The sequence below is a fragment of the Periplaneta americana genome, chromosome 1 (assembly GCF_040183065.1).
Source record: "Periplaneta americana isolate PAMFEO1 chromosome 1, P.americana_PAMFEO1_priV1, whole genome shotgun sequence".
In the NCBI taxonomy this organism is placed as follows: Eukaryota; Metazoa; Arthropoda; class Insecta; order Blattodea; family Blattidae; genus Periplaneta; species Periplaneta americana.
The window spans coordinates 189,783,939-189,793,149 of NC_091117.1; the positions used below are offsets into that span (position 1 = coordinate 189,783,939).

The window sequence follows — 9,211 nt, forward strand, 5'->3', positions numbered from 1 at the left end:
ACATGTGTTTAAATCTCTATTGTTGAAATGTATTTTTAAAAGTTAATGGAATTTTGTTTTGTTTTATTGTTAAACCTAATATAATATGGACTGTTTTATATGAAATATGGAAAATATATGGAAATTAACGAAAATATGTACTAAACTCTAAAATATGGAAAAATATGGAAAATAAAAGTAGGATTTTTCAACCCTACACATTGTGAAACATAAAGATAATGCAAAATATAAATTATATTAGCTTTATAAGTAAATATGTATTTACATATAAATCCTTTCCCTGCTAATCACATTGCATTAATAGTTGGAGATTGCTGCACAGTCCTGGTCTGCCTCTCTAAAATTAAGTATTCTGGAAAACAACATATTACGAACCTACATCAACGAAGATTATGAAGAAGAAAATCCGAAAACTCTTGTCGCCCCCCTCCCCCACCATCACAGTAGTCCTAGAAAATAAGAATGCTATATTGCAATGCGTAATTTACAATCAGATAGACGTTACGGCACATCTTTTAGGAGCAGGATAAAACTTGGCATTCGGCATATTGGCATTTGAACCAGATATAACCGACTTACACATGTGCAGTTCTTTTATCAAGTAAATTACAATGGACAATAAAATCGTATTTTAATGCATAAATAATAACAAAGGAGTATCAAAACCACTAGGTTTTTTGCCTACGCATAAATATTTAACAACATAGGAAATTTAAGTGGGACAAAACCACAAAATCAAAATTCAGTGGTGATCACATTAGATTTATAATAAAGAAAATGCCATTCAATATAGCCTAGTAAAAGCCTATTGAAAAAATCGTAATAAAGATCCCTGATTCTCAATATATATGTGAGGAGCGCCGTTCTTTGGCAGCAACTTCTCCGACATCAGAGCGTAGCGGGTCAGTATATACATCATGGGCATGATTGTAAGTATAGAGTAGAGTGGTGGATCAAAATATGGGCTAAAAATGTTTTTAGAAATTGAAATGTTTTGTGCTTAAGTACTGGGACGTATTGCAACTTTTTTTCCGTATTCAACTTTGAACACTGACAGAACCAGATTTCATCCCAAGACGAGTGCTTTATAAACCTCAGGGCTTGGGGCCCAAGCCCTACTATATCAGTATCAGAATCCGTATTAACCTCAGGACTTTATCATACATAACTTATTTTAATGTTGTAGATAATAGATGAAAATAAGGGTGAGGTTAATAGTATTGGTGGAATGAAAGGAGGAAAAGAGAGTACCCCGAGAAAATCCTCCGTAACATCTGCTTTGTACATCACAATTTTCATCACAAATTGGCCGGACGGAGACGGAAGACCAGTAAGGCTTAATCGAGTCAGAGGCACGGCTAATGTGGACTATCTAACAACATAATACTGTGGCTGAAATTATACATAAAAAGACAGCCAACAACATATTACAGCAAAAAGAATGTCATGCTACATGAATCACGAGCACTCCTTTAAAAGAATGAATTCAAGGTCCTCTAAAACGTGGATTGCAGTCAATGAATTCCCGTCCATCTGAAGTGTCAGTAGCACAATTTTATCTGACCTTCACTCACTGTATCGTCACTGGAAGTCATCTTAATCATTCGAATACTTTATGCAGATGAATGTCCAAGTTCGAAGCAAAACTCGATGCTGATTCGCCTATCTACGTACGTACACACGTACATACTCACACACACATACATAGAGTGTTTAGTACGGAATGTAATGTAATTGTTGCAAGGAACAGTTTTATCACCTAACCCAATCTCGTCGTCTTACTATTTGAAAGCTATTGACCATTTAAGGCAAAGATGGATATTTGTGTATATTTGCACCGCGTTCATTTGATGCTTTCACTCGTGTACATTGTTCTGAAAATTGAAGGGGTGAGAATGATATAGTCCTAAGCCACACAGGCAAAATTTTATAGGAGAGCGTGTTAAAGGTTTAGAGTCCAATGCTATTAGGTGCGGTATCATAATTTCTTCTTCGTATACTTACGCCATTTGTTGAGTGATTTTTATATTTTAATAGTAACTTCTCCATACTGTACAGGGTGTTTCAGAAATATTTTGACAAATCTTGGAGACATGTTCCTCACACCAAAGGTAAAAAGGTAAAGGTATCCCCGTAACATGCCATGAAGGCACTTGGGGGGCATGGAGGTAGAGCCCCATGCTTTCCATGACCTCGGCACTAGAATGAGGTGGTGTGGTCGGCACCACGCTCTGACCGCCTTTTACCCCCGGGAAAGACCCGGTACTCAATTTTATAGGAGGCTGAGTGAACCTCGGGGCCGTTCTGAAAGTTTGGCAACGAGAAAAAATCCTGTCACCACCTGGGATCGAACCCCGGACCTTCCAGTCCGTAGCCAGCTGCTCTACCAACTGAGCTACCCGGCCGCCGTTCCTCACACCAAAACAAGGAAAAAAAGTTCATATAAATATATGTCCGAAAATCCTTTGTTTTTTAGTTATTAATGAAAGAACATAATGAAATATCTGTTAGATATTGGCAGCTTGGTAGCAAGTGTTGCAACTTTAATCAATTCAGACACTCATAACAGATGTTCAAATGACAAATGACTGTAGCAAACAAGTCTCCTTGACAACACATAGCCATGTAGGATATAATGTATGCATCAGAAGACTTGTATCGATAACATCATTCGATTATCTAACAAAATTAATATTATTATCGGTTACAAACTTAAGTTAAGTTGTTGGATTGTACCACAGTCTAGAGACATCCAATAAGGAAAACTCAGTGCGCAGAAATCAGCAGGCGTGACTGTCTCACGCAGATGGCGTATGCTCCCGTTCCCAGCATGCTCTCACGCCTACTGCAGGGGAGTAAGAGGGGTATAGCATGCGCGCCGCGAGGAGTCCGAACTGAGTTTTGCTTATAGCATACCTATAGTATATACAGTCACGAAGCTCAGTACGTATTAAATGTGCATCCATAGATAGTTGCTGACCACTAGGATCGCTAATATCGCCTCATTACAGACAATGCGAAATAGTACCGGCACAGTATATTGTTTCTAACACCCTCACAACTCAAGCTTCGTGACTGTATATACTAGACTGTGATTGTACCTCTGAACGCGTTGAACGTAAACTTTCATTGTTACGAGTTTCTGAACCACAGTAAGTTCTAACTTTTCTCGCACAATTATTTTATAGGTATTCAGATATGAATATACAAGACTATGTTCAGGTAAATCGATGTTGAATTAGGCATGTCAAGCGTGGGAATTTCTATCCTTTAAACCAGATGTAACAGTGACGTAGAATCTCTTTTAAGCGTGTGTCTGCATGCGATTCTACTGGGTGTTCATTTCAAAGTGTGTCATGACGTCACTGTTGTGAATCAGCGATTTGAAGCGAGTTTCAGCTTTTATGTCAGAGAAGTTGCCTATTATTCAAGGCGTTCAATCTGAACTTGAGAACGTGTACGGTAAGCCTATAACTTGAACGTCGTAGCAACAGATGGCGGTCTGTACGGTCTGTGTTATACCATAACCTCTTTCGAAATATGTTTTGCGCGGGTAAGTCGTACGCAGAGTATTTGTTATCATCGGTTGCGTACGGCAACATTCCACAACACAAATCAAATACTCCGTGTCCATGTTGACCGTCAAGTTAATGTCAACAAATACGTACCGTAAGTAATCGTCTTAACCCCCTCGCCATATGCCGACAGTAAGAAAAAACTCACTTCAGCACGTGTTTCCAAACAGTTCACATTCCTGCCAGTACCGGCGTTACCGTACGTATCGGTACGTACTCTTCAGAATGAACGCCGTACTTGCTAAGCAACTTCTCTGGCACATAGGTAATACGCCTTTGTGGAAGTGTAGGAAGATTGAATTCTCGAGGCTCATCGGCTAGCTACATGACGGCATACGGCGAGCCATGACACACTTTGAACTGAACACGCAGTATAAGCGGAAGATCTCTAGACTCCTTTTCAGAGACTACAGTATGCCCACGCTTGACATCCCTGAGCTTAGGAGTAAGCATCTGCGATATTAACCCTTTGCAGCACAAATGGTTTTTTTTTTCATATCATGAATGATGATAAAGCTTCGTTCAATTTTTTTCAAAAGTTTAAGTCTGCACACAATTTTAAACACAGATGGCACCTCTATGTATCCTCAAGGGGCGGTTGCATGATGGAACATCTGTGCTATAATTGTAGAGAAAGAAAGAAAACGGTGGTTCTTCTGAACAACCACTATGCTGCAAAGGGATAAACACTAAACCTTAAACACTCTGTCTGTATATAACACCATTGATTTATTACATTGAATTCTGAACATGTGCAACATAAAGATCTGGAAAGAGCGGGCTTCTTATTGTTAGAATTTTACTTTATTCCTCGATGAAACATACACATGATTACACAATGTCTACGTATATCGTTCAGGTACGCTGGAGACAGACTACAATGTGTTTCCTGGCATGCTCGCTTTTTGTGTCGTATTCATCATGTACACATGCATTCTTAACAAGGTCATAAATCAACTGAATTGTGAATCCCCTGTATAAAAAGTGAAACTATAATTCCGCCCGTCTAGTGAAGAATTGCTCATAAACTGAAACAACGTCAACGATACAACTTCATAATGCTTAAGGTAAGTACTGAAACTAAGTTCGAAATTAATTGAAATTATTTAAGTTACAAAATAAGCTAATTTATACTAACATTATTATTTTATTATATTTAGGCCTATTACATCCTTAGGACAATAAAAATATTTATTGGGATCGTCAGATATTCTAATAGAGTACTCAAAGATTCTGTGCCATCTGAAAGGTTTTGTGAGTGAAAATGCTTGTATTTAATATAATATAATATTCATTCATTCATAGTGTTCTGCACAAGGGCAGATCTTTCACTGCAAACCCAGCTTTCTCCAATCTTTCCTATTTTCTGCCTTTCTCTTAGTCTCCGCATATGATCCATATATCTTAATGTCGTCTGTCATCTGATATCTTCTTCTGCCCCGAATTCTTTTTCCGTTCACAATTCCTTCCAGCGCAGCCTTCAGCAGGCAGTTTCTTCTCAGCCAGTGATCCAACCAATTCCTTTTCCTTTTCCTGATCAGTTTCCGCATCATTCTTTCTTCACCCACTCTTTCCAACACAGCTTCATTTCTTATTCTCTCTGTCCACTTCACACGTTCCATTTCACATATCCACATTTCAAATGCCTCTATTCGCTTCTCTTCACTTCGTCGTAATGTCCATGTTTCTGCCCCATACAATGCCATACTCCATACAAAGCACTTCACTAGTCTCTTCCTTAGTTCTTTATCCAGAGGTCCGCAGAAGATGCTCATTTTCCTATCAGAAGCTTGGCCATTGCTATCCCCCTTTTCATTTTCTGGCAGCAACGCTATTTTTAAAATTGCACATACGCTATATTTTCCATTGAAAATTTATAGCAATATTATCCCAAAGCTTTCTCAACACTATATTGTAATGGTAACTAAGTAACAATAAGTGCACTGTAATGAGTCTATTTCAGTATAGGTTTATGTTATGAAGAATGGTTTTCCTAGCAACAAGTTGTGTGGGAATTCTAACTTTCAAGGCCTAATAACAATAGCTGTAAATTAAACAAAAAACATGATCGTGCAAAAACGTCTATTAAAAGAATAGGCCTTAAGTCAGATATCTTAAATTTTCGGATTACAAAATTGTTTCTGTGTGTAATGCAGAAAACGAGCATTTCTTTTCTTATTTATTTAGATTCACAAGGAGCGTTTCAATTTATGCATAGGCATACATTTAAACGATATTTAAAAAATAAATTGCAAGATGACAATTATACGGTAGACTTATATGATACATAACTGAATCATTGTAAAATGCGTAATATGTGCTTATGTGTAATAAAGGTAGCCATGTTTCATCTTCATAAATTCTATGATTGCTTATTCTTCCAGATGTTTAATCATCCGTTACTTATTGCGGGAATATTTCTATGGCTTAATCTTATGGTGACAGCACAAGATGGCGTCACCTCTGCACAGCCTTGGACACAGCAAACTACACCCTGTAGCGGTTCAGAATGTTGGATGCAATCAGGATCCAGTGTTGCAACCATAAACTTCACACTTATTGTCTTCTGCGCAGGCATTTTTCTCTGGAAATTATAGGATTATAGGTAATGCCTAAAGGACTGTAACTTATCACAAAATTGTCCATCGCTGTGGAGTAACGGTTAGCATGTCTGACCGTAAAACGAGCGGGCCAGGTTCAAATCGTAGTCGGGACAAGTTACCTGGTTGAGGTTCTTTCTGGGGTTTTCCCTCAACCCATTAAAAGCAAATGCTGGGTAACTTTCGGAACTGAACCCTAGACTGATTTCGCTGGCATTATCACCATTATCTGAGTCAAACTCAGACATTTCTATATTTTAGTCTTTATAATAAAGTTGGCAGTGATAAATATGCTAAACTGTTAGGCTCTTATCTCGATAGCAAACTTACCTTGAAGGAGCATACTCGAGCGTTGTGTGTAAAATTATCATAGGTCATTTATTTATAAAGAAGATTAAAACAATTGGTTCCTGCCAGTGCCTTGTTACAAGCCTATTTTTTTTTCAGTCTCATTTGAATTATGGAATCGTAATGTAAGGAAATAGTGTCACTGCAAAATATTTTCTTCTTCTTCTTCTTCTTCTTCTTCAGAAAAAAACTGTGCGTATTCTTAAAGACTGCGGCCAAAGAAAACATTGTAAGCCCTTAAGGGGTTAGGTACAGCTTACAGTAGTAAAATTTTTTAAATATTCACCATTTTTTCCTCCATTACTGTATCTTGTACAATAATGGAAATTAGTATGTGTAAAACACTATCCTTCTGCTATATGAAAATATTTTTACGATTAAAAAAAAATACATTTACATTTTTTTTTTTTTTTTTTTTTTTTTCAAAATTCAATTCACTGTGCTGTGATAAAGCGTTTCCCACATTACTCAAAAACTATCCGACATTCTGTAATGAAATTTTGTGTGTTTATTTATGCATGTCATATCTACAATATGATGCAATATCACTTTTCTACCTTTGATAGATTGTCTGATACAAAATAAATTCATTTTTAAAAATGGTCAAGTATCAGTACTTTCTTCTAACACAAAATAAAAAAAAAAATATTTATTAAGGAATGTAGTTGAAAGAGCATTATATTGTAAACATGAGTTTCAGCAATAAAATAAAAGAGAGAGAACATGCAAAATTTAACAAGTTAATGAGTTATGAGAGAAAGGCTTCATTACTGCACTGTAAAGTGTCACCATTTTAAATTTTGAAAAATATATATAAATATATTTTTTTTACTCGTAAAAATATTTTTTTTTTCATATAGCAGAAAGACAGTGTTTTACACGTACCAATTTTCATTATTGTGCAATATACAGTAATGGAGGGAAAAAACGTTGAATATTTCCGAAAATTTTACTGCTGTAAGCTGTACCTAACCCCTTAATCAGTAAATTTGGAATTCTAACTCTTTCTTTCTTGTATATTTTTGCTGACAATATGTTCGTATATAAACAATATACTATCTTCATTAACCATATTTTTTATTTATTTATTTTATTGGGTTATTTTACGACGCTATATCAACATCTGAGGTTATTTAGCGTCTGAATGATATGAAGGTGATAATGCCAGTGAAATGAGTCCGGGGTCCAACACCGAAAGTTACCCAGCATTTGAGGGAAAACCCCGGAAAAAACCTTAACTAGGTAACTTGCCCCGACCGGGATTCGAACCCGGGCCACCTGGTTTCGCGGCCAGACGCGCTGACCGTTACTCCACAGGTGTGGACTTTAACCATATTACAGAGATGGCCAAATTTATGAGACTATTTTTATTTAACATCATTATGATATCATTCGTCACATCAACTCAGTAACTCAGTATCACTGCCTGCTGGATCCAGCAGGCAGTGCTCAGTATGATTCATAGAGTATACATTGTTGTAAATATGATTGTTTACATATTCTGGTATATTTTTTCTAACGATTGGATATATTTTGTCTGGCTGTGTTGGTACCATTGGTATTTTAATTTTATACCATACTGCAGAAGATATTTTCTTTTTGTTACTTTTGTCCGAGTTTATTTTAATATCTATTAGTGATTTGTTTAATGAAAGTGTTCAGTATATTTTAACTGTTCAAGAGTAAATGCAATTTCATGTTGTGTACAAGCACAATCTGATTATCTTTTTGTCAGAAAAATGCGAGATTACGGGCAAAAAAGGTTATTTATCACCCAGAAAAATATACATAGTGAAGACATTGATCCAAAAAAGGAACTATACACAGAGCAAATAGCAAAAAAAAAAACTTTTGTTCATTATTTCTGCCGATAAAGACAGGTTTGTTGCATATAATCACTTTAGTTTAATAATTTGACCACCTCTGTATTACGCACGGACAAACCCTATTAGACTGACTGGGTTCCCTAGAGCTTGAGGTCCTACTTTACGAGTGTTGTGAGTTGACTACACAGTCTTAGAAGAAAGTTTTGTCGCACAGATACTTAGTAAGTCCCAGAAAGGAGGCAGTGTGCGTGACCAGAGGATGAGCGACCCGGTTCACAAGAGAACGACTAGTTGAGGTAATAAAATTAGTTTTGTTTCGTTTTATGTCTAATCATGCACACTGCCTCCTTTCGGGGACTTTCTAAGACGTAACGTACCTGATGCATGGTGTAGCAGTAAAAAACGTAATGCTACGCACTCCAGCACATTGCGGGCTAGATCAGAGGCTGAACATTCAAACTTTACAAATATAAGTATGTCTGTGAACAGTAAGAATTGTGGTCCAATTTTTTATTATTGTAGACCTATTAGTTTCATATCTGTATTCTCTTTAACTTTCAGGTATTTAAACGAGAGCAGATCCTGTGAAGTGATGTACATGTTAGATGGTGAAAGATAATAAAATGTAGCCTATATTTCAAAATATGGATAACAGATATAATTTTTAGTAATAGCTATATATTGTAATGGTCAATCAATAAAACCAAGTTATTTTTTCCTGCTCATCTTTACTTTCCTCCACCCATTATTTTCTAGTTTTGTCACTTCTATTATTGAATGATACCATTTCCAAAAATTCAAGCGTCAGTGCCAAATCCAGGATTTCTGGTACGATAGTTAGGCCTACTTGTTTCATAGACAT

The 9,211-nt window shown here is 36.5% G+C and overlaps 1 long non-coding RNA gene across 1 annotated transcript; it reads left to right on the forward strand.

Annotated features, from left to right (window-relative positions):
- Positions 1-4,429: 4,429 nt before the first annotated feature.
- Positions 4,430-8,973, forward strand: LOC138705587 (uncharacterized). The gene is made up of 3 exons (XR_011333691.1): positions 4,430-4,642; positions 5,960-6,180; positions 8,911-8,973. It is a non-coding gene; the product is annotated as an uncharacterized lncRNA (long non-coding RNA).
- The last annotated feature ends 238 nt before the right edge of the window (positions 8,974-9,211 follow it).